The sequence below is a fragment of the Phymastichus coffea genome, unplaced genomic scaffold (genome assembly GCF_024137745.1).
Source record: "Phymastichus coffea isolate CEN01 unplaced genomic scaffold, Cenicafe_Pcof_1.1 PCOF00031, whole genome shotgun sequence".
Taxonomy (NCBI): Eukaryota; Metazoa; Arthropoda; class Insecta; order Hymenoptera; family Eulophidae; genus Phymastichus; species Phymastichus coffea.
The window spans coordinates 1,752,008-1,773,790 of record NW_026706842.1 but is presented as its reverse complement, the minus strand read 5'-3'; the positions used below and the strand labels follow the sequence as shown (position 1 = coordinate 1,773,790).

General features: G+C 46.2%; 1 protein-coding gene across 1 annotated transcript in view; it reads left to right on the top strand.

Moving 5' to 3' along the window:
• LOC131663131 (transcription factor Sox-6-like) overlaps positions 1–21,783 on the top strand; it is a 134,723-nt gene that overhangs the window by 19,142 nt on the left and 93,798 nt on the right. The window contains exon 2 of the mRNA XM_058933260.1: positions 11,516–11,610. The gene's annotated coding sequence lies outside the window, so the exon portion shown is untranslated. The remainder of the gene's footprint in view (positions 1–11,515; positions 11,611–21,783) is intronic.

Sequence of the window (21,783 nt, the reverse complement as noted above, 5' to 3'; positions counted from 1 at the left end):
GAGAGAGAGAAAAGCGAGTGGCTTGCGACCACCCGTGCATTGGCATGCAGCCACAATCTGCAAGGCTCGCATTTTTTTTTTTTTCATCTTGCCCTCGCGTCAAAAGCCAATTGCCGCTGGGGTTGCGATATGTAACGCGTACGTACAATAATGCGCGTGCACGCGCGCGCTGAGAGAGACATTCGGGCTGCTGAATTGAATTATTTAAAGAGCGCGGGCGCGAAAGCAGCGCAGCCCTTTCATGTACCTGCGCGGCCCAAAGCGCACAATGGCTGGTTTTGTTCGACGAACTGCTGCTGCTAGCGCGTACGTGCTAATAACCTGCCGCTGAATTTGTCCCTTGCGAGCGTGCCATTAATTTAAGTATTTTGTAACGAGCACATAGAGACCGGCTTTTTTTTCTCTCTCTCTCTCTCTCCCTCGCGACTCGCGCGAAAACTGGTGATAGGGCTTGCAGCGCGCAAATAACAGCCTTCGTCACCGAATTGCCGATGTTTTGAAATAGTCGAGCTTGCGCTGTGACGTTATTTTGCCAAGCTTAGGAGGCGCTTTCAGTATGCAGAAATGCAAACTTGTATGATATTTGTGAAGAGCTTTCTGCATCTCATTTATTATTTCATACAGTTATACACGTAATAATTACGAAAGATTATTTGTAATAGCCGTTATTTTTTTCATAATTGATACTCGCAAACTCGCGTAAGTAGAATAGAAATTTGATAATTCTTTTAAATGACAATCGATACTACGAGGAATAGAGCAAAGGTAATAATTAACCATGATGCTCATCGACATAACGAGCGCAGAGCACTGAGGTGATCTCGACTACCGACAATAACTACTAGTACAGACGACAAGGCGTACGTCCTCAACCAGTCACTTGCATAATATAAGAGCGGAGCTATAAACCTGTGAGCGTGTAGAGAGAGAGAGAGAGAGAGAGAGAGAGAGAGAGGCGCAGTTTTGAGAGCCGTTGTTAATGCAACACAGCAGCAGCTGGCTAGAGTAAAGATCGCGAATGCAGAGATACATCGGCTTTTAACCGCCTGGCCGGCGCACGCACGGCACTAGCTTTTTTGCAAGCGAGAAATTTCTCTTCGCTGTCATCTTTACTTCACTAGAATAATGTTTTTTTAACCACGTCGATGGACAATAAGTGCGCCGCTGTCGTTTCAGGTTTCTCCGATTATGTTACTCCGCCGTGGCCTGCGCAATTCCGTGCGTGTGCGCACGCGTGTGTCCGCGTCCGCGCGCCGAGCGGAGTCTTTTAAGGACGTTCTCTTGTATGTGAAGGTTCTCACCCAACTTTACGCGTGGAAAAAGCGCTGCACGCATTCCCCTCGCACTTAAGAGAATAATTATTGATAAATTTAAGCGAATAATTTTGAGGGTATTCCCCACAGTGTCTAGTTTCCTACGGTCTTTTCCAATGATCAATATGTATTTACGTTTATTCAGATAAAATTTTAGGATTTTTTATCGGTGCTACGTTATTTCTGCAAACCCCAAGAATATGTGTATCGATTTTAAGATGTTAATATGCATAAGAAAAAGGCATAGAAGCGATTTAGTGGAAGTGCGTAAAAACCCCCCATGACTTTTTAACAACAGCACAATTGGTAACTTTTAAAAACACACCGTCACCTATTATTTTTAGCACGCTTATTCATTTAGGAAGTACTAGTCTTGACTTTCTTCAAGTTTTGTGATTTTCTAAAGAAGCTTTCTATGTAAATTTTCAAAAATAAAATCAAAAAATTTACTTCTTACAGGACAATACATAGATGTACAAAAATAAATTTTCTCATCTTTTCAAAACCCATGACGCGTGGTTAGGCCCTTATAATTTTTTCTTATAAATATTAACTTTTCAAAATAGCTACACATATTCTTGAATAGTTGAAAACAATGCGGTTTGGAACAAATTTTCATTTCCGACGATTCGTAGCAGAGTTTCCTTTCATTTCAACACGCATTTCTTAATTTTTGAGGTTTTCATTATTTCGGTAAAGTTTATAGAAAACTAAATACTGTGTGGAATACTCTCCAACCTTTTCGCTTCAATTTATCAATAATTACTCTTTTACTAGCGAGTACAACGCATGCATCGCGTAAAGTTGGGTGAGAACTCTCACATACGCGAGAGAACGCCTTTATAATCTCGAATCCGCTTAATTCCGACGCTTAATTTTCAGTAGATGAATTCAGTAGAACAAGTGGAAAGTGCTCGTACATTGTTTTTCTGTAATAGTCATTGGAATGGCAATCCTATGAGGTGGCAATCAAAGCTTTTAGTGGGCAAAAAAAGAAGGCACACCGAAAGATAAACGACGATTCGATTGTTGTATAGAGTCCGAAAGAGAATCCTACAGGTCGGCTTGTTTTGTATAGGCTGCCGGTATGTCTTTGTCGCTTGATCGTCTGGTCGTCATCCCATCATCGTTGCGTATAAATCAAGTGCCGCCTAATTGCCGGCATAAATTATTGTGATTCGCCGTCGCTTGTAGAGGTGTTCTTTCCCTCTCTCTCTCTCTTTCTCTCGGCATTTTCGCCTGCAACCTGCCTTCCGCGTACACGCGCCTCCTTCTCTTATCTGCCATCCTTTTACTACGTCTCTCCTTTAACGATACTCAATATTCATGAACGTTGCAACGACGACGAAGAAGCTGCCGGCTCCCCTTTGGCTAATCAATGCCGGCGATCCCTGCACATACGTCTTGCCTCCGCTCTCCCACGATTTTTGTTTGTTTTTTTAGACCATTTTCGTGGTTTCCGTTATCGCAACGATTAAACGCCCAGAGGAGCACAGTAGATTTTGCGTAGGTTTTAATATGTATGAAATTTCATCGGTCGATTTTGACGTTACTATAATATCAAGTTTCAATTATCACATTTTTCCGTCAATCGAAGTGATGTCATCAAAGATAACTAAATTGAGCTAAAAAAAGATTATGAAAGTCTGCAAACTAATATTTTGCAAAAAACCAAGATGGCGCTTTCACGTTGAATAATAAGATTTTGAGTAAACGTTACGGTGAAAAGTTGTGACAGTGAGACTGAGGGAGAGTGCGCGTGATCGATCTTGTCTGAGATTTCGTCAAGCCGCAAACCGCGACATGATACATTGAACGCGAGTACTTCACAATCGATGTCCTTGAGGGGACACCTGTATGAGTACTCTTCAACTTGTGAAAATCATTTATGAAATGCACCTTTTGCGACAGCTTTACTTTTAGCTAGCTTATATATTTTCCAATAGCATATTAGCACACAAGCTATGTTTCATTCTAGTCTTTATCCCCGGTATCGAATTGTTAGTAAAGGTCAAAAAAATGTTCGTTGATGGATGAAATGAAGTGAAAAAATTAAATGATTCAGTATTATTTGCAATTGCGTTCATAGAAACAAAGTATCCAATGAATTGGAAATCGGCAATCAGTCTCATATTACGTTTTCAGCTGTTTTATTATGTACATGCGTGAATAATTACTTCTAATTTACCTAGAATCAATGTCGGAATAATTCCATTCTATACGTTATTTCATATGCTCGAATATTATCAATAATTTTCAAGTTATTTGTCAATGAATCTAAAAGCAGCGCTACACGACGGATAGGTGTATAGCAGCGTAGATCCGATAAAAGAGTTGTCGAGGCAAGCCGATCCATCTCGACGAATCTCTTTCTCGCACTCTCTTCTTCACACACACGTAGGGTCTGTTCTCTCTCGCTCTGTCAATATTCTCATATCGAACGAGACGAGATGTCAGACAGAGGCTTCCATCCATCGGCATGTGATTGTCATTTTCCGGCTTACATCCGGCGCGACGTTTTTCTCTCGCTTAGCTACCTCGAGCTTTTCAATTATTTTTACGATCAAGAGAGAACGGCAAAAGTCGTGCTGCTAGTCGTCGTACAGTCGTCGGCAGTCAAGAGAGAACAGGGGGGGGCCAAAAAACGCCGGGCGTTGTAGCGGCAATTAGCAGGGCTATCCAGTGGGAAAGTCACCCTCGAGAGACTCAATCGCAAGGAGAGTTCAGCAAGAGAAAAAGAATGCGACTGCGAGCGGAGAAGGCACATTCGGATCATGCGACTGCTCGCAGCCTGTTCCATTTCCTATACTACTCGTAACGCCGTACCGCGTCATCTCTTCTCTTATATTGATTGACAATCAAATATATTATCGCGATCAAGCCGATAATCAAAGATGCCTAGTTAAGGACATACAGTGCATTTATTTGTAGCGGTCCTTGGATCGCTGAGTAATGAGCAGAAGAGAGAGAGAGAGAGAGAGAGATTCACAAGTAACCCTTGAACCAGCGGGAAGCATTACTCCCCCCTCATTCGTCGTTCGGCTTATTGTAAATTAATTACCTGGAAACCAAAAATTTCTGCTACTAGTGGTGCTTGTGCAGTCGAAAAAAGGCGACTCAACGGCAAGTAAAACTGTCCTTTGATCGCTCCACGGACACTTTTACTGAGCTATGGTCACCGCCGCGCCGCTTATGTAAACAGATAGCGAGAAGGGGTGCGCTCTACCCGTTCGCTCATTGCGTCCAAAAGGCTATCCGTTGAATTCGCATGTATGCGGCTGGCTACCATACTCTTTTTTGCGCTTTAATTAGGCACCACTGATGGTTTTTACCTTTTTCATCCGTCTGAAAGTATCGTTACTTCTTATGTATACAGATTCGTCCACGACTTTGATGCTTACCAGACTGCAACAAGTCAATGGGACAAACAGGCACGTGCCTACATGTAACGCGTCTCATGTCAAGACATTACAATTAAAATCTCGTGAAAATGTTATTCACAGATGCACTTGGCTCCAGATTCGCAATATCGTTCGGCATGAATATTCCAGCAGCAAATTTTTTTTCTTAAAACTGTTTACCGTGTGATGAATACAAAGAACTCGCGACAATAACCGTCTGAATAGTTTCATTGTACCAATGAAAGCAAGCGTTATTAATCACCGCAGATACAATGACAAAATTCATCGACCCCATATAACGTTTGATCGCCCGCAAAGGCTTCTAAAATAAGGCTGTTTGAACAGCTGGCCAGCGCGCTCAACTTCTATGCGACACGAAAATTCCGAGAAACCATCGAAAATTTACGTCAAAACTTACTCGCGCGCTGGAGTGTGCACGTGTGTGTGCGCGCGCGCGAGTGTGTACACTACACGCATGCCATACCACACGCAATTTTCTGGCGGACAAAAAAACGAGAAAAACGCAGCTCACAGCCGAGAGTGGCGTCTTTTCCAATAGCGACGAAGAAGAGTGTAAGATATATAAGCCGTGGCCGGAGTCGGGTGTGGTTGCGAAATTTTCGAGTGTCTCGAGGTCAGCCAACGATTCGCGAGGCTCCACTAATTGCATTAGACAACGGAGACACATCTTCGGCAGCGCAATCCGGTCAGCGCGAGCGTTTTCACCTGGCCAAACAAAAAATCGCCTCTCCACTCTCTCTCTCTCTCCCTTTCCGTAGCTGTTAGCGGTGTCATTGTGTTTGAATTGTTATGGTAATCAGCGAAGGACTAGCAGTGACAATGCGCGTCAAGTTCAATTTAGGAAGCAACTCGCCGGAGGGGCCGAGAGAGAAAAAACGAAGGCGTGCGTGCGAGTAAATATTAACTGAGCAAATCATTAGTGTCTCTAGCACTCGAGCTGCTGCGACTGCGACTGCGATGCGGCCGTGGCTGTGTGGCTGCGACGCAACGAGCGAGCGAGCAAGCGAGCGAACGAACGAACGTCCCGCGCGACACTATTGACGCACTTCGCACACGCGCGTACCGAACTGGCTGCGCGCACAATATACGCACACACAGGCAGTCTCGGTCGCGCGCACCGTGAAATATCTCGAGAGGAGCTGCCGCCGCTGGCGTGCGAGAGCGCTGGCGCATCTTACAAATTGTGCTGCTTGTGCGCCGACTCGAGTGCCACTGCTACTGCACGTGTGCCAGACGCACAGGTACACGCCGGTGCGCGTGTGCGCCAAGCCACTGCTCTTTTCTCAGCGCTCTGTTGACGCTGCCAATTTTTTCATCCTCCCAGCGACTTATTGAAAATCTCTGTTTTTCATTAGCTCGGACAATATTAGCTTTGCAACGCTTTGGAACACGCACGTCGCGCAACGCTTGTTTGCTCTAGCGTTTTAATCGTCGCTCGTCGCCTTCGTAGTCGAATTGGAATTTTCGTCGACGCGTCAAGAGGCACCTTTCCACTTTCAGTGGTGAGGACCGGTTTGGTCGGGCGCCCACTTTTTTCCTTGAAAATCCGGCGAACAATGAAGGCACCGCAGAGTGGCGTTAATGGAGGTAAAAGCGCGCCTGTCGAATTATACTTCGCAAAGTGTGCGTACAGCGCCGACGCCGACGCGAAGCTCGAAAACGCAGCGACTATGCTCTCCGGTGAAGAACGAAGCCAACAACCGGCGTGCGCGCGAGCGGCGAAGGAGCGTGAGATTTTTTTCTTGGCGCTCGCGACGAGCTTTCGCAGCAGTCGCACATTGTGCTCGCGATTCAATTAAAACATGACAATGCGAGAGAAGAGAGCGCACGCGTCTCTTTAGCCGCTGCAGGCCCGAGGGCGGCGAAACAATGAGCGGCCGCTCGGCCAGTTGACGCGCCGGCGAATTGTGCGCCGCGCGCGCTAATAGCGTTATGGAGCGCGCGCGCCACCGAGGCTCGCACTCGAGAGCTGCCTCTCCAAACAACACTGGGCCCGTACGTGGCTTAACTTGGATTGATCGTGCCCGTACGCGCAGCGCAGCGGCACTTGACTCCGCCGTGCGCCGCCTTGTCGAGAAGTGATTTAGTCACACGACGACCTCTCTCCGCCTGCCATCCGCTCCTTGACTCTTCTGTAGCTGTGCTATTTGTTCGTTGATTTGATTTTTCGACCAAGACACTTATTGCTTATTCCTTAATTAACCTACATCTGATCAAATAAGGCTTATTTGCACTGGTTTAGATAAGATTTTTCGGTTAAGCAAGAACTACCAAAATTTGCCAGTCGTTCGACGAGATACTTAGTACATTTACCTACGTAAAGTTGATTGATAGCCGGGAGGAGCAGCTAAAAAATTAAAATCAGAGACAGGAAATAGGACATTAACTAGCTGCTATCTGTTTGCCGAGCGTGTTAGCTCCGATTTGAGCGCACTACGTTTCGCGCCGAGCCTGCGGCAAAGTCGTAGTTGGGCGCACGGCGCGTTCAGCAGCCCCATTGTCATAAGCTGAAACGGGCTCCGAGTCTTTGGCCGAAGGATCAATTGAATCGAGCCGCGATCTTTTCTCAGTCCACGTCTCGACCAGTGCTGCAGCTCGCTCTGCCTTTGTTTTCCTACTTTCCCATGCCGCTTTCGTCGCTCGGCCCTACGACACTCGGCCTCCTGGGCGCCGTGCGCGCGTCTAACGCAATTACGATTGTTGTTTGAATGAACAATCAAGCGCCCTCGAAACGCGCCCCAATCATTCAATTTCTGTTCAATCGACTTCTGCACGAGGCAAGCGAGCGACAACTGCCCTCCTTGCAGCGGCGCTACTCCCCCTATTTCACGTACAGCTCTCTATAGCTCGCCTTCATCTCCGCTTCCTTGCGCATTACCGACTTATATTTATTTGCCTTTTGCGCCTGCAGTCGCACTGTCACCACGGTATACACCGACTGAGAGCTGCTTCTCTGTCGTCGTTACTCAATCAACTGCCAATCAGGTCGAGCATTTTTTTCTTTTTTCTTTTCTTTCCATCGATCCGACCGACCGACAGCGCAGGATGTAGCGCAACCGCGGCAAACGCTGTTATAAAATCTAACGCATTTTAATTTATACACGATCAAGGCGCGCACTGTAGCCGGACACACTCGGCAGGTAGAGAGCGCGAAAAAAAAGCAATTCGTGCACGCGCTGCCGTTTCTTCGAGCATAACTCGGACAATCGTTCAAGTATTACACCTGGCTCAAATAGACTCATTAGAGCTGAATTATTTGTCCGTTAATTCGATGCTGCTTTCCCGCTTAATTATATCAAACGTATAGTCGAGTGCCAATGTAGGTTGCGCGCGCAATTGTCGCTGGGAACAATTGGATTTCCGCGCGAGTGCCATTCAAGAACGAAATAAGCTTACATATGAGCCGAACAGGTACATAATCAGAGACACATGGTAGACTGGCACGGCCGACGAAATACCGTTGAGGTTCTTAGCCTCTGGCTCGGGAGAAGGAGCGATAGAAAACAAACTAATCCTCTGATTCTTTCTCACAGCGGATCCGCGCGTCCTTCCATTAAGCTATCTCCCTCTGCCCCTCTCTGGCCTATCTCCCTTTCAAAGGCATTTTTGCTCCTTTCAGCAACAGTTACGCGCGCCATTCTCTATTTTTGCGAGCGCTCCTCTATTATCGGCCGGCGCGAGAGAAAGAAAGCGCGAGCGACAGAGAAAGAGCTCACGCGCAGTGCGTTCGTTTGCGCAGCCACTAGCCTTGAACGTAGCGATTGCCTGCGAGAGAGCGCGAGCTAACAAAGTGACTCTTTGGAAGTTCTTATTTCCTGGCGGTGACAGGGCGCGTATTACCCCCGAGAAGAAAGCTAATAACAGCTCCGATACGCGCGTACATGCGAGATCTGCTACCTGCTTCTCTCCCGCTCTCCTTTTATTTTCGCTCTCCTGCCCATTCAAGTCGTGTGCGCGTGTGTGTGCTGTCTGCGTGTCACTTTTTCGCGTGTGAGTGCGACCAGCCGAACGCGCAACCAGACTAAACCCAGTTATTAGTTTCTCCCTGCATCGCTCGCTCAATTTTTTTCCCGCCTCTCTTCCCCCTATTTTTCTCTCTTCATTATGCTTCTTTTGGCTCGTAATAAAGGTATTACCAAGCAAATTCGCTACACGCGCATCTATACTACTCTCCGTTTGCAGCATGTGTAGTCAACGACGAGGAAATGCAAACATAGCTCGCTAATGTTTTCCTCGTAAAAAGCCATTACCTATAACTAGGATATTCACCTAAGTATACGTGTCGTTCCGCTCTTATTAGCTGCAGCAGCAGCAGCAGCAGCACAGCAGCCGCCGCCGCCGCTCTCTTGATGTCGGCGCCTGCTACGCGTACGCTGGTAGAAACAGAGGAAATGACAAACGCCAGATCGAATGTGCGTCGCTGTCGATCGTCGGGAACAGTTGGATACAGAGCTCATTTTGTCGGACTCTGCGACTGTTTAGCAGACGACGTAGCAGAGGCGACCATTTCACGAGCGAGTTGTGAATCATGTTTGTGTGCCCCGCGACGCCTGATTTTTTCCACCGAGTACCTCTTAATGAGTGTTTTAATGGTCTAGTCGGAATAATGATACATTCCGCGAAAATTACATTCCTACCGGTGTCACTGACAATAAACGTACAATGTTGGTTCAGTCAACTTTCTCTACCTCTTGATCTCTTCGGAGGAGGCGCTCGTACAATTATCATTGAATGTCAGTCGAGGTAAGCTCATTGAATTTAATTAAAACTCGTCCGCTATTCGATCGAATCGTCGAGGAGGCAAGCAGCAGCAGCAACTCGTCAAGCAGGATGCCCGATAGCTACTAGCGAGCAAGTGCGTCGAGAGAAGCTGCACGTATATATACGAGCGCACTCACCTCGTCGTACGTGCATGTATAATTCAGTTGTCGCGAAGATAGCGGCTAATTAATATATTAAATCCGATTGCCTGTGCACGTATATATCGCCGGGAAGAAAAGCGCCGTGAGCGCGTTTTGTGCGCGTACGTGTGTATAGTATACTTTGGACGGAGAGCAGAACTGTTGCGTACGGGAGAGCCGGCGTTGGCCCGAGTGGTGGGAGAGAGAGCGAGCGAAGGAAAGTCGCTGGCTACGGGTGAACGGCCTGCCGCGTCCTTGCGAACCACCTGACCACACCGGTCGTGCCGCCACCATGCGGACCCTCCAGCATCCTACGTCTCTGTCTCTCTCTCTCTCTCTCTCTCTCTCTCTCTCTCTCTCTCTCTCTCTCTCTCTCTCTCTCTCTCTCTCTCTCTCTTTCACTCCTCGCCTTTTCTCCTTCTGTCCCGTCCATATGTCCAATTCGCGCGAGCAAGCAAACGAGCACACCGCTGCAATACATACACATACTCGGGTTTCGCCGATTGCGAGCCGCACAGTTTTACACGAACACTACTTTGGCTTTTCTTGCGTGGGCCCATTTTGCTGCCGTTGGCTGGATATCGGTTCGTTGTCTTCGCGGTAGCAGCGAGAAAGAAAGGCGATACGACTGCTCTATTTTGGTACCCTTCTTACGTGCAGCTCACTCGGACGTCGCTAGCGCCAAGCCAAATGCATATTTAATAATTATTGATTGCACGAAAACGTACGAGTCATCAATTCTCTGTCGTGCCACTGCAAACGTCGAGCGACGATTTCTTCACGAACGCAGTTTCGTATATATGTTCTCGTTTCATTCTCGCCTCGTAATTTGTCATTCGCATCGCGATTGTCTAATGTACACCGGCGACGGAGCCGATCGAGGCCTAATCTAGCAAGCGACGACCGTAAGAAAAAACAGCAAGCCTCGTCAATTACCAGATGAAAAATATAATGTTGTTTCGAAACGATCAGAGCCGTGCTGCGAGTGAGCAGTGTGAGCACGTGTGGGAACAGCACGACAATCGATAGCGAAGAATCGATGCTAATTTTCTCTCTCGCTGCGCTTGACTCTGAGCCAATAATTAATGCATGTCTCCATTTTCTCGCCGCAGCTTATCTCTCGGCTCTGCGTGAGTGCCCGTTAGAAACTTTATTTTCAAGTGCACATTCACGTTCGCATTGCTGTACGCGGCGGCTTGCTCTCGGAAGTTTTTCGTTGTTTATCTGGCATTGTAGAAACTCCTTCGATTGAACAAGTCACGAACAGCGTCTATTGTCACACTCGCCGAGGAGATTTGTACAAGTCTTGGACGTCCGTGATTCTCTGAAGAGGTCCCCTCCTCGCGGTGACAAATGACAAAGAGACGGATACACACAGCCTCCTGTCACGATGCATTTTTTCACATTTCCTTTGTCGCACTTTCCAAGACGCTCGAGAGCTGGTGTTTGCGTTGCGCCGGTATTCAAATTTATTTTTGAAACCGCGCTGCCCCGTTCGAAAGCCGCACACGCGTCGCCCTGCGACGTCCCATATAAAGCCAGTCGGCCGTTGCATCATGTCGCAGTGTTTTATGGGATTATTTGTCTAATCGTCGCTAATTAGCAAAAGCCTTTTTGTCTAGATTTATATTCTTTTCATGCAAAAGAGGAATTGCGCGAAAAATCGAAAGCTCGATTGTCTGTCTGCGTGGGCTAATAAACGAGCTCGTTCGCCGTAGAAGAGGCGTCGTTTTCATAAAATATGCGCGCGAGAACGATAGCTAACCTCCAGATTATTTTAGACAAGTAGGCCAATCGAGCGACGTAATAAAGCATCTCCAATGAAAATGATAAGAATCGGAAGTCATCTGCTAATAAACGATATTTGATGCTATTGCAGGAGGCTGCCGTTGTGTCAGCTACCGATGTTTGGCGTGATTGTCCCGCGGTGAATGGGGTCGTAGAAGCGATCTGCTGGAAGGAGATTCGAGCCCGGTAAGTAGCCGCTCGCATGCTCTATACTCCGTGGCAGCGCGCGCGCGCGCGGCATCTGCTATGTGCGCGCGACAGCCGCGATACTATTTAGATTTATTGCATTGAGCGCGGTGCCGCTTTGCATCTCTCGCGTATACGGCCGCCGGTGGCACTGGCGGCAACCCTTGAGCTGCGCGCACAAGCGCGCCTTTGACGCTTAGGAGAGCTTATAACGAGCCAAAGTGACGTTAACAATGAAGACTGGTCGTCGACGTGCGGCGGAGTCTCCTTTGCCCGACGATCTGCCGATCTACTGGCCCTCTTTCTTCTCTCCTCGTCCACGTCGCTGACAACCGCGGACTGCTGAACTTTGACTTGCTTGCCTGCTTTTCACTTTAATCCCGATTAAATTCTGCTCAAACTGACTGCGCGTTTTGAACGTGAAAATGAAGTTTCAATTACACGAGATACGGTAACGCCAGCGTTTGTTGGCATTTTGACGGAGTCCACTTTATCGCAAGTACTTACGGAATAGCAAATAAAAATGTCGGAGGCAAGAGAGGGAGAGCCCGAGCTCGGGCAACAAGGCACGCACACGAAAGTCGAACGTTATCGGCATGTAACGTCGCAGCCGAGGCACGAAAAACGTTGCAATGGCAAAAAAGCCAAATCGCTCTCGGCGCGAGAGCTGTTTGCTCTCTCGCTCGCTTAATCTAATCGTCCGCGTCCATACACCTATCCCACGTAAATATACACAAGGTGCTTGCACTGGCCCTCCCCCCTTCTCTCTCTCTCTCTCCAATACGACGCTCTGGACACTCTCTAGAGGTTCAAACAATTATTGGCTGCGAGAGGCTCATAGGCGCGCTTTGCCCAGCTTGCAATGAAAAAAAGACAAGCACGTTCGCGCGGTACCAAGATACGTACCCGAAGAGATCTGCTGCTGCGACAGGCCAAGTTAAACTGCAGCCAGAATCTGCTCGAGGTATTGTATTAATGCGGCCATTGCTAGCTCGTGTACGCGATCTGCCGAACGCGTGTCCGGTGACAACGCGCCAAGGACTTCCGAAATGCAGTTTCGCTCGCTCGGAAATGCCCGCATGTGCGCTCTCTCTCCCTCTCTCTCTCATCTTGAGATTTATATTTTCCGGGCAGAGGTACGTGAAAAATCTTCGTTCGACACTCCCATCCTCCGCCCCTCGGTATGAGAGGTCGCACGATGAGGAAAAACAGTGATGACGAGTGTTATTTATACGCTTTACCCTCGTGTTGACTCTTCGTTTTTTTTTTTTTTTCTTTTTCAAATCCTCCGAAGTATTACTTGAGTTTTAAGAGAGATACGGAGAGGAAGCGTGGAGAACCTGAATGTACAAACGACTGCAACGAGTGATCCGTCCTATTTCGCTTTTGAAATTGATGTGATCGGAAGAAAAACAATTGATGCGCGTAAATTGAGAGAGAAAACAAGCGTTCGTTGCAGCGCGCGTTGCGCATTGGGCAAATGCGCGGGCAATTTCGAGTGCACGCGGCGCTGATTAATTCTGCTAAATAAGGCAAGGCGTATGTTGCAGGTGTGACTCGTCAGTTTGGCCGCAGTAGCAAAGACCGAGCATTCGCGCGACTCTGCGAAAATGGTTAAGAGAAAAACCGCGTGATCGGGGCAGAAATTACGTAAATTGGGATATAACCGGCTCGCGCTAAATTAACGTCGACCTGTCATACGCGATGCCTTTTGATTTATTGCACGAAAATTCATTCGATACGCTAGTTAATTCTTGACCTGCAGTCGCACGCAATTACAATAATTGAACGGTACGTAAATACTTTCCCAATTCATTAGACGGAAAAATAGTTTGAGCTGCGGGTCGATATCGTCTACTTTTTTATTCCTTCATCTCGTTTCACTTGTACCGAAGGCATCGAAGATAAAAATAAAATAATTACAGGCGTTGTACGAGCAATGAAACTCATTATGCTCTATACATCATTTGTCTCGATACTTATAGCGATCTGAGTGATTACGCGGTTGCTCGCGGTGGCACAAACAGACAAGAGAAAAAAAAAAGCGTTTTATGAACTGTGAAACTACTGGCTTATTCCAGGTCAGTCTCTAATTTGTCGATGTCGAAAGTCAGGTCACCTTCAATGTATGGCATAAAGTAAATAGAAGGCTTGATACGCATTCGATGTTTGTACAAGCGGACGTATATATCATTTTCAAAACTAAATTATGTCAAAACATTTTTATTGTATAATCATTGTTTCATCAATTATTAATGTTTTTTGTAATTTACTCCTCGCTGTGGTGGTTGTTATCAACCGCGCACTTTTATAATTATCATTTATGCATTATTGAACGCGGCGTGAAACTATAAAAGCGTGAGAAACAGTATTAACAAAGAAAAACATAATAAATTAGGTGAAAGGAAGAAACCTTCAGTGTATTTCCATGGTTGTTTCCTGAGATTTCCGGGGAAAAGCGTGCACGCAGCCTCGAAAGTCGCTCTTGTAAAAACAAAGGCAGGTGACGCGACTCTAATGCCTAGATCCATCTGTTTCGCCTTGCTCAGGCATTTTTCATAAGGATTTTTTTGGCTTTTTTTTCTTACCTCTAACGCATCTGTGCATTATTTTGTCCAAGACTGTTTGTATATTACTGTACCCTTGAGTGCGGAATTAACAACTGTAGGCACTATCTGATAGATGTAAGAACAGACGTGACTCATTTAGTCAATGAACTCCGATGGTCACGTAAGAAGTCGTATCCGTCGATCGAGAAATAATAAAAATAAATCAATTTAAAAAGACGACATGTACATTTTTAGAACGGTACTCAAACCAAGTACGTAATCATGTCATCACTGCCGAGCACAACAGAAAAGAAAAGCCGATCGATACATTAAAAAATTATTAAAATAAAAAAAAAAGTGAGAAAGATAAATATCAACGAACCAGCGAGGCGCGACAATCTAACGTGGGCGTCGAAGCGACGAGTAGGCGATTGGCTGCCTAGCTAGCACAAGTTTCATTCTTCGTATCTCTTGCCATCAAGACGTTTTAAAAAAGGAATAAGGAGGATGCGCGTACGAACGTGACGACGGCAAAGACGACGGCGCGTTCGCGTAAGTAGTTTAGGGGATTTAACGTGCAGCGAATGGGGGGGGGGGGGGGATTAGATTGTGGCGTCGCCACCTGGGGATTAAAGTGACGATTGGAGCTCGAGCTCGTAGACGCTCCCACGGCTCTGAAGTACACCCGTTATAGCTTGCTAACGCGACAATGTCGATCAGCGAAACTTGTTATTTTTCAAGATGATGGATTGCGCTTATAAAAGTCAAATAATTACTCGTAGATCGGTCCGTGTGTAGATTGATTGATTTGAATTGATCGCCCATGCAAATATCTAGAGACGCTTTAATTGATTGTTTTGAAATCTCGCCTAATCTTTTCGAGGTTTGAGGGGTGGCTGAAATTAGTTTAGGTAATTCAAATGAGCCTTGGCAAGAATGAAAAATGAATAAGTCGACGAACAAGTGAAAGTCAAATTCATATTATTTGTGTGTCTGCTTCCGGCACTTCCGGACGGGGTGGAAAAGGGTAGCGGCTCAGAATATTCCTTATATAGAGTCAACATAATGGCTCGACGACGACAGTATCTCTGCTTGCCAACAAGGGGGTTGAAGATTATTCTACGCGGGAGTCCATCGAGCACGTCAATTGAGCGTTGAGATAGAGAGAGAGAGGGAGAGAGAGAGAGAGAGAGAGAGAGAGAGAGAGAGAGAGAGAGAGAGAGAAATAGGAGGGTTGGACGAGGGAAAGAATTGGGCTGCGCGAACATTGCGTTTTCTTGGCGGCGGCGTTAAAAACGCGACTCAAAGAGAAATAACGTGGCCCTGATTACTCGGCTCGGTCGGATTCACCGACGGTAGTCGTTGTCGTTCTCTCTTCTGTTTGGCGCCCCCCGCAGCTCTCTCTGGTAGCAGCAGCGAGCGACGACGGGGATTAAAACGATGTTTGCGTGAAAGCCAAATGCATTACCAACTTTATCTTCGTAAAGAGGCAGCGCGCCGTATTAGACTCCCTTTTATCCCCCGTTCGTGTATCTTTTGCCTCCTTTCTTTCTCGCGTTCGCGCGCAAGCAAGCAGATATCTTTCTCGCTCTTCTTTCTGCTTGCACCAAGTCCCTGACTCTCCCGTTCTCTCTCTCTCTCTCTCTCTCTCTCTCTCTCTCTCTCTATCTTTGGGCGACTATTTGTTTTCGTAATTCCCGAGTCGAGCAAGATGCCGTCTGTTTGTACCTCTCTCATTCTACCCGAACATCATTATCCGTGTACATAGAAAGAGTAGAGTTGCCGGCAGACAGCGCAACTTTAAAATTCGCTGTTACCAATCGCAAGTCTTTTGATGAACTTGTTGATTGTTATTCTCCGGCCGAGCCGAATTTGATTGCGACGTGTGAAAGTCGTTTTGACTCTACAGCAGTCAAATTAAAAGCTATTTTCAGGGGATTATGTATCCGATGGTTATGAGTCGAGATGGCTGTCGATTGGAATATAAGACACTCGAATCGGTCGGTCTATTATCGGGGTTCGTTTTATTCGGCTACACGCGGAAGCACAATCACAAAATGACCGTTATCACGTAGAATCAGGTAGAGCTGATGATCCGCGAACGAGATAGGCATAGCGGTGGGCTAGTTTGTTCATTGTCGAGGAAAGAATCGGCGAAATGAGTTTCCAACAAAGCAATCAGGCGCGTATACATTGCGTGCGCGCGTGCGAGGCATCATCGTCGCAGATGAAAAGAAAGCAGATGCACCCAATAGATATGAATCCGGATGAGAGGAGAGAACAGCAGAGAGAATTGAGGGCTTATCTCCCACAATCTGGGCTGTCGATAAGCGTATAGTTTTCCAGAGCTGCCCCTGATTTGGAGGAGGAGAAGGCGCGCTACGAGATCCCTTATCTCGGGGGCCAGCACGTGTACGTACATCCCCGACCGCGCTGCCTGCACGCTGTCCCTAGCGCTTTCGTCGACCTTCGACCCGGCGCAGCTGCGCCGAACCGAGGCGGAAAAAGTAAAGCGAGAAGGCCGAGTCTCGTCGAGCCCATTTGCATGTGTCGTACGAGCCAAGACAAGGCGCGCGCACGCGCGGCCAGAAGGGACGACAGATAGAAGAAAGGTACAGATGCGTAAGGGGATGCTTCGAGGACTGCGCGTCCCCGAGGAGCAGCAATTTATAAATAATTGAGCGGAGTCCGGTAAAAAATGAATTACGCGTTGGCGTGTACAATATGAGATAGAGTGGCGTAAACCGAGAGAGGAGAGCACCCGCGAGACCTGCGATCGCTCGCGTCAGCTCGGCTCGACGTACGGCGCGACCTGCGCCCGCCGTCACGGGGTTGCACGCGCGCCGAGCATCAATTTTGCAATTGGAGAATTTTTATCGCCGCCTGCATTATTAACATTCTCCCGTTCCCTTCGCGGCGCTGCTCGCATGATCTACGCGCGCAGCCGGGCTTCTCCGTTTTGTCCGTTACAGCCACAACAAGCGCGGGAGCGCGCGCGCGCGCGCGCCTCTCTCATATTTTAGGATTTTCAATTTCGCTTGATTGGCTGACCGACCGAGCGCGCTCGCGGCCGCCTGGGCCCTTTGCATTATACATACAGCGCGACGCGCCTACTGCGCACGCGCGGCCCGAGTTTGATTTACCGCGCGCTTTTTTCACCGACGTCGTCCTCGCTCCTTTGCCTTGCCCGTCTCTCTCGTGTCACTCTCCTGCCAGATAGGGTTGACGCGTTGTTATACCGTTAACACTCAGCTGCCTCTCCTCGTCTCCCCCTTCCGCTATCGCCCTTTTACGCCTCGCCTAATCTGCCATCTTAATAACGCTCCGTTCTACATAAATCTACATGAAATTGCAGGCTCTTCTGCAAACCTGCAATTTTGCAGGCTCCTGCAGAATTGCACAATATAATACGCGAATGCTCGTAGGACTTTACTTTGTTTGTGTGTTTGCCCATTAAGCGAGGCATTAGAAAAATTGCGAACGAGATTTCTCGGCTTAGACGTGCTCTCTGCCGAGTGTTCGACGAGCATGTTCGAGTACGGCCTCGTTGCTTGTTTCCTGCACGCGCGTAAACTGCACAATCGGGGGTAATCGCGAAATCGGCCGTCTAAAGCTAATTATAGAAAATGAGTATCATTCAATAAGGTGTTTTTCCAGCGGTCGGATTAGCGGTTAACGAGCAAGACGTTTTTCATCGAAACGCGTTGATTAGCAAAAGCAGTGGCGACTTTTTGCAGGTGTCTTTGTTCGTTGCTGCTCGTCCTCTCGAGGGATACGGCGCGTACGAGCAAAATCGGCGATCGGCATAAGCTCAAAGAAGGCAAGCGAGGCGGTTACTTTAAGAAGTTGAGAGCGCAACTACATAAGTACAGCACAAAAGCTGGATTCGCGAGAGAGGAAGATACGGCGATCCGATGTCTGCCGGTATCCGCGGCACGCTCTCTCTCTCTCTCTCTCTCTCTCTCTCTCTCTCTCTCTCTCTCTCTCTCTCACTCTCTCTCTCTCTATCTTTCTGCAGACTCGAGCAGCACACAAGAAAAACACGCACGCACAGTTTGCTCGCGGTCTTTGTCTTACAGCTTCTCTCGCTCTTGTTCTTACACGTGTAACGAGACGGTAGACGACAAGACATTAACGATTCTCTCCGAGCGCAGCTGTTTGAGTATATATACTCTTTGCTCTTTCTATTGCATTGGCGCTGATAAAAATCATGTGCATTATATCCTTGTGTACGTGCGGAGATATTTACGCCGGGAAAGGCGGAAACTTGATTTTAATCGGTCTGCTTTGATTGCGCGCATATATTCTAGCCTGCTTCATCTGATTCCTTGATTGCGCTAAAGCTTTTTGTGCGCGGGCGCCGCTCTCTCTCTCCCTTCTTCCGAGCCGTTCTCTGCCACACAAAAGCTTCATGATGCCTCGCACAGCTCGGGTCAATCAGTTGCAGCTAAAGGCAAAATGGATCCTCAGCTGCTTACTTTCAACGGGAGCAGGCGAGGCGGCGGGCATCGTTATCAATGAAAAAGCCGAACGAACGAAGCCCATTTTAATGCTATTAGTGACCAATTTACATACGATCATGCCGTCATACCGGCGGCCGCCCCTTTCTAACGTGGGGATGTTCTACTCTACTGGCACTGGACAAACGTTCGAGCGACATGTAGCGAAACCGTGTGCACAATGCCAACCTGGCTCGTATACGCACAATTGCCTCGGTATATAGTGAGCGCGTGAAGCGTAAAACCGAATGGCGATTAATAGCATAACTCGATATCGCGCCTTCGGTTAATAATATCGCGTCTAGTTAGCATCTGTCTCCGTCACTCCCCCGTTCAGGCTCTTGCATTAGGCCGTATGATTGTACATTAGCTCGGCGAAGCGCAGCAGAGATACAATCTCTCTCTCTCTCTCTCTCTTGGAGCGCTGCGGAGGCGCCCACGACCATAAGTATAGTTATACAAAACGCATAGCGCATTAGCTCTTGGCAAGTAGCCCCGCGCATATCAATGTTTGATGCCCATTCCGCGTGTGCATAGTACCTACAGATATCATGTAGCTTCGACTGCAGCTCCCTGGAGACCGACCAATTGTTAGCAACAACTTACGCCTTTCTTTTTCCGGAATCAGCTTTCCTCTTCGTCGCCAATCCCCCATCATCGCTTCTAATTCTATCTGCAGCCTCCGTACCCATGCAAACATATAGCGTCCATGACTCTTTGAACGACACGCGGTGGCGTGGCTGTTATACAAGGCTCGTTTGTGAATCGACCGACAGACCATCATTTTTTTCCTCTCTGCCCCACATATTTTTTAATTAGAGCGATCTTGAACGTGCACAGCTATATTTCCCAGCTTTCATTCTCCTTTATATATATATGCAGACGGCCTGACAAGGATGAGGTAGCTTTAGTGGCGCGGTTGATCATCATCCAGCCGCAACCTCTCGCTTTGCATCAGCTCTCCTTCTTCTCCCCCACCATCGCACGCTCTCTCTCTCTCTCTCTCTCTCTCTCTCTCTCTCTCTCTCTGTCGTCTTTTTTTCGACAACTTTTTTATATGCCGTCCCGGTGATTTTCATGTACACGAGCTCTGCTTTCTGTCAAAGGTAAATTGACGCAATGTTGCTTTGATAATACGCTTTCGTGAACGTGAGGAACACCACTGCTGGTAAAGACCAAATTGAACATCGTCTATATTTTTGTGCTCTTGTTAACGAATTGACGAATTTTTTACTTGACTGCGCGGTGCTGCGCCAACTCTCTTACTCTCTCTCTCCCTTGCTTATCGACTCTAAAAAGTTCAAACTGAGATCCATCCTCGTGGTGAAAAAATTGCTTAAAATATTGAATCAATTATATTATCGACTTATCATTTTCATAAGCGTGTACTCTAAATTAAAATTGAAGAATATTTCAAATGTAAAAATTATTTCAATGAATTCGAGGTTACTGATATTAAATACGTATAAACATCAACAAGAGCGATGAAAGTATATAAAATACACGGGAGAAGAAAAATATCTTGATATTTACCGCAAACATGATACTCGCTCGCGCAACAAAGTTGATCGCGAGTATAGTGTCCACGTAACAAAGAAAAAAATACATCGCATTAATGGTCAAACATGCAGCGCGACATCGGAAAAAAATTAATACGTAAAATTTAACAATTATTACAAATTGGCTTCCCTTTTTTTCCCAAGCAAACACAATGAGTCATAGTAAAAAATTGACTTTGTTAAAGATTTATAACGCAAAAGTGTCGTGATAGTTGAATATGCGACCTTTTAAACTTTCAAGAGAAATTTGCAACCCGTCGGTGTTCTTAACATGATTTTGTTTAGCATTTGCTATGTTCGAATAATAAGTGTATTATCATTGAGATTATATGAATAATTAATGTCCTCGAATTACTTAATTTCATTTTTATTGAATAGCTATTCATGACAGCGCAACGGATAACGCAACAATACTTCTCTCGATCATGCCGAGTAGAAGTCTTGCTCGTCGATCGGCGCCCGAGCGACTCGGTTACGGTTCTATATATTTCCGCTCGACGATACTAAAAAGAGGATTCCTTTTCTTCGCAACTTGAATCAACGACAATGCGATCACCTTAGGACTTCAATTTCTGAAGATTATCGTGTTTTGAATTTCAGGTGTACTATCCCGAATGTCCAGAAGATGACAATTTATGGTGAATACTTCGCATGTCTTATCGCACAGCACTACTCTTACATTCGAGCTCATTAGTGCTGATTTTTTATTCAAAATATTCTACTCGTCTATTCATAAATTTACGTACTTGCATCTCGATCGCTCCTATCGGTATCTACATCATCATAACACTAGATTTATGAAGATAAGATTCGTTTGATTGAATCGCTAATGCCAATTTTTGTATGTACTCTGAACTGAAGTGTGTTGATTACATTGTCGTTGAATTGAACGTTATAAAAATCAATGATAACTTTACTTCTTTAAATAACAAATGAATAAATACTTTATATATCGAGAATCGTACTATACATTCAAGTAATTTATATACCTATTGAAAGATCATCTACACGATTGATTTAAATTGTGTTGATCTATTTAAATATGCGTCTTGACGTGTCTTGACGTTGAGTTAGTTATATTGTCTTTGATGATAAATGAATCTATGCATTAAAGATATTGCAAGAGATCCAATCAATGTTATACGTATGAATATATTGCTACATTTCAAGAAAACATTATATTCAAACAGAATACATTAATGATTTGGTGCGTGTTTCCAATGACGTATTCAAAGTGGGCAAAAAGAGAAATTAATATAAATTTCAATCGAGTCAACTATTAAGTTCTTTACTTGACGATTATTTTTGAGTATTCATATTTATTACATTATCCTTACTTGAATTTCTATGAAAAACTTTGTTGAGTTTGACGAAATAAAATCATCAACTATACCAGTACACTAGCATATCTCAAGTAACTGTGTGCGTAGAACTAAGTTAAAAAATAATAAAACAAAAGCTCGCAGCGTTGTAAATTAAAATAACAACTAATAATAATGAATTTGATGTAACGTGAAAAAGCTGAAAATGTTGATTTTTTTGACTGCAATTCACTGGGCTGGGAGA